This window comes from Schistocerca piceifrons, unplaced genomic scaffold (assembly GCF_021461385.2).
Source record: "Schistocerca piceifrons isolate TAMUIC-IGC-003096 unplaced genomic scaffold, iqSchPice1.1 HiC_scaffold_794, whole genome shotgun sequence".
Classification (NCBI taxonomy): Eukaryota; Metazoa; Arthropoda; class Insecta; order Orthoptera; family Acrididae; genus Schistocerca; species Schistocerca piceifrons.
In genome coordinates, this window is record NW_025729052.1 from 2984 (window position 1) to 7610 (window position 4627).

Genomic DNA, 4627 nt, shown 5'->3' on the forward strand with positions numbered 1-4627 from the left:
TCGTAAGCCGAAAACCGGTTAGCAATAAAAGTAATATTGTAGGACAAAAGCAAACTGGTGCTTTTCATTTATTATTATAATGTTGTTCTACCAAGAACCGACGGAAGATTCTGTTAATATGAAGCACATTTAACTTGACTACATCTTTAATTATCAACTGGAATTAAGAAACCAGAAGTACCTCCAAAGTCTCATGCACTTTTATAATTTGCAATGACAGATAATAATCCAGAATGAGATTTTCACTCTGCAGCGGAGTGTGCGCTGATATGAAACTTCCTGGCAGATTAAAACTGTGTGCCCGACCGAGACTCGAACTCGGGACCTTTGCCTTTCGCGGGCAAGTGCTCTACCAACTGAGCTATCAAGCACGACTCACGCCCGGTACCCACAGCTTTACTTCTGCCAGTACCCCGTCTCCTACCTTCCAAACTTTACAACTTTACAGAAGCTCTCCTGCGCAGACTTTACAGAAGCTCCCCTGCGCAGGAGAGCTTCTGTAAAGTTTGGAAGGTAGGAGACGAGGTACTGGCAGAAGTAAAGCTGTGGGTACCGGGCGTGAGTCGTGCTTCGGTAGCTCAGTTGGTAGAGCACTTGCCCGCGAAAGGCAAAGGTCCCGAGTTCGAGTCTCGGTCGGGCACACAGTTTTAATCTGCCAGGAAGTTTCACAGATAATAATAATTAACTGACAGAGAAAATATTCTTCAATGGCCATTACCAGCTGCTTTCAGATCTAAATAATTCAATGTTTTGCTTTATAAATGATATGTACTACGAAGAAGTATTAGTCGACCGCAATATTATTACACCTAGGAATGAGGGCACTTCGGTCGGCTTGTTGTCAGCTTTTATCGTAATACTTCACGAGGGCATGCTGAACCACTTGGCAGAATGTGCAAAACTGTCATGAAATCATTCACAGTGTGATGCGTTTTCCTCAGTCACCACAGTACTTGTTTACTGTAACGTCATCGCGTGTTTCCGATAACGATCAAGGAAGGGCAAGTGCAATACTATCGTCGTCAGGTAATATCTTTGCAATAGTTCCAGAAATATGACATATCTGCACAAGTATCACGTTCTTTGGCATCTCGAATATGTAGACGACGTAAAGAAATGTATGCTCCATCTTGTATTTAGTCTAGTAGATGTATCAGCACCGATCGAAAGAGAGAATCAAACCTCTCTCTTATAATACGTAAAAGAGAGTGTTTCATAAAGTAAGTACAATACTTAGAGCTTATATGTAGTGTGAAACCTTTTGTAAATTATATAATCACAAGAACTTCGTTACATTTTACGATCAGATGTAAAACTTTCCAAGAAGTCAACGTTACCATCTGACGATGGGCTAAGGTCCGAAACTAGTAATGGTGCAATAAAATCATTTCTAAAAAGCTTGTGGCTCTTCGCAGCATTTTCTATAGTGTAATTTATAAAAACAGCTGCGGTGTTCTCTAAACGTAATGGATAAAATAATGTAATTATCAATGGTTTCAATAGCAGAATAGTTCTTTCGTACATGGTGGCCATTGCGCGCGTTGCTATCCGCAATATGTTTGCACATTTAATGGTCAGCGATAAGTAAGATTATACTTGGAAACAGTTGAAACAAGGCCAAAGATTGCAGGTTGTAATTTGCTTGACCAGAAGCCAGCAAACAAATCAGAACCACACAAGTTATATAAATTATCATGAACAGATTAGTTTCGTAATTAAAGATTGAGAAAAGTTTAATGATGGTAGGAAACGCCCTCGCCATTTTATTGTAGCCAATTATTGACAATAAGTAGTGAAAAGCAAGACACATTCAGCATGCAAATTATAATGATAAATCATGGAAGCAGCCTTATCTCTTTTCTTTTAGTTTACACCACGCGGAACAAAAAAGTGTTTGCAGAATCAGAGATAACAATACACGCTCTGTGCTACATCTACCTCTACATGGATCCTATGCTAATCACATTCAAGTGCCTGGCAGAGGGATCATCGAACCACCTTTACAATTCTCTATTATTCCAATTTCGTATAGCGCGCGGAAAGAATGAACACCTACATCTTTCCGTTCGAGCTCTGATTTCCCTTATTTTATCGTGGCGATCGTTCCTCCCTATATAGGTCGGTGTCAACAAAATATTTTCGCATTCGGAGGAGAAAGTTGGTGATTGGAATTTCGTGAGAAGATTCCGTCGCAACGAAAAACGCCTTTCTTTTAATTATTTCCAGCCCAAATCCTGTATCATTTCTGTGACACTCTCTCCCATATTTCGCGATAACACAAAACGTGCTGCCTTTCTTTGAACTTTTTCAATATACTCCGTGAGTCCTATCTGGTAAGGATCCCACACCGCGCAGCAGTATTCTAAAAGAGGACGGACAAGCGTAGTGTAGGCAGTCTCCTTAGTAGGACTGTTACATTTTCCAAGTGTCCTGACAATAAAATGCAGTCTTTGGTTAGCCTTCCCCACAATATTTTCTATGTTTTCCTTCCAATTTAAGTTGTTCGTAATTGTAATACCTAGGTATTTAGTTAAATTTACGGCTTTTAGATTGGACTGATTTATCGTGTAACCGAAGTTTAACGAGTTCCTATAAGCACTCACGTGGATGACCTCACACTTTTCGTTATTTAGGGTCAACTGCCACTTTTCGCACCATTCAGATATCCCGTAAGGCAACATACACTTCTCCCACAAAACATGAGATTATGCAACGAGAAATTATAGTTACAAACTTTGTTATGTAGAGTAGTGAGAGTACAGATGGGGCAAGTGCCAAATAGGCATACAGTTAGGAACTTTATACCATAATAAGCGTATCTTGAGAGCAAAGATACCTGCCAATGCTGTAAAGATCAAGAGGCCGAAGGCAAACCAATATGACACCAAACTAAAGTACCAATATCAAAGAGTGAACACTAATCTAAAAGTGGCGTGGACTTAACAATTACTAAAGTTATATCACCACAATAAGCAATAAAACATAAGTTGAGCAGGCATACAGTTAGGAACTTTATACCATAATAAGCGTATCTTGAGAGCAAAGATACCTGCCAATGCTGTAAAGATCAAGAGGCCGAAGGCAAACCAATATGACACCAAACTAAAGTACCAATATCAAAGAGTGAACACTAATCTAAAAGTGGCGTGGACTTAACAATTACTAAACTTATATCACCACAATAAGCAATAAAACATAAGTTGAGCAGTAGGTGCTTAGAACTGCAACTTAGACGTACAAAAGCAGAATAAGTTTGAAACGGCTGCATACAAGCGAAAATTAAAATGTGTTTATGCCCACTGACGATGCCTTAATAAACAGAGTGAAATGCTTCTGACAAAACAAATACTGATTTTATTCATTGCATACAGACGGTCCTAACATAAAGATCATTTAAAGAATACCAATAGCAATTGAGGATCGACAGATCAACAATCTTATAGATATTACGTCCTTCTGCGTAAGAGAATACAGACGTGCATTTATCAAGGGACTTCCATTCGCTTCACGGCGCCTCGGCTGTACAACATATCAGTTAGTTGGTGATAGCTTTTATGACCTTATACCATGTCTCTCTTGGGAACCATCAACTTCAGTAAACCGATAGGGACGCTCTAGACAAGCAACGAGGAAGCAATAACCGTAAAGCGAGCGTGTATCTCCGGCAGCCGGGCATTGTTCCCGAGGAGCCGTACTACAATGGGCCAGCACTCTTTCTCCCGGCGCTTAACACGTCGACCCCCGTCCCGCTATCGTTGCTTACGAGAGTGAAATCTGGTCACGGCGAGACAGCGATGGCCGTAACCGGCTCCCGAGCCACAAGTCACGGGTCGCAGCGATAACCCGGCGTCGATTACACGCGCGGACGTCGCAAGCGCGCTCTCCGAACGTCGACCGGCACGATAGTCGATTGCAGTGTGAGATACAAGCAAGCAGTCAGCTTCCCCCTACGTTCAAATACGAGGCGTGTTCGGTACTGATTAACGCTTTATTTTTTTCCTATCTTTCATAGTACGTCATGTGATTCAAGACTACCGTTTCAAGTATGTAGTACTTCGGTCCGGCCGTAGGTGGCAGGACAACCACTAGAAGTGTAATCCCTACACAGCAAAGAGCGATTTCCCAACTGCTGCCATTACGCGAATGGACAACTTTGAGTATGATCATCAGGACATCGCTGACCGACATAGTTTCTGTGGAGAGTGCAAACACAGGGGGTGTTCACAGGAGAGTGGCCTGACTTGGCCGTTTCTGATTACCAGCTGTTGGGGGCCTTGAAGACATCTTTTAGCAGACTCCCAGAAGATAAAACGAACAGTCAAGATCGCAATAATATTTGTTTATTTGCCGGTTTCGCCTTGTATAAAAGCCATCTTCAGAATTTTTGGCCCCCTATGGCCGGAACTGGCGGTTCCTCGTTTGTCTCGTGATTCCACGGCTGTGTAGTGCACAGCCGTGGAATCACGAGACAAACGAGGAACCCCCACTTCCGGCCATAGGGGGCCAAAAATTCTGAAGATGGCTATCACACAAGCCGAAACCGGCAAATAAACAAGTATTATTGCGATCTTGACTGTTCATCTTAAGTTAAATATAGCATCAGGTCGCTGTTCTCCATAGACTGTGT

The 4627-nt window shown here is 41.9% G+C and overlaps 1 non-coding gene across 1 annotated transcript; it reads right to left on the bottom strand.

The window, feature by feature from the left end:
- Positions 1–297: 297 nt before the first annotated feature.
- On the bottom strand, positions 298–371 carry Trnas-cga. Its single transcript has one exon. It is a non-coding gene; the product is annotated as a tRNA-Ser (tRNA).
- Positions 372–4627: the final 4256 nt, after the last annotated feature.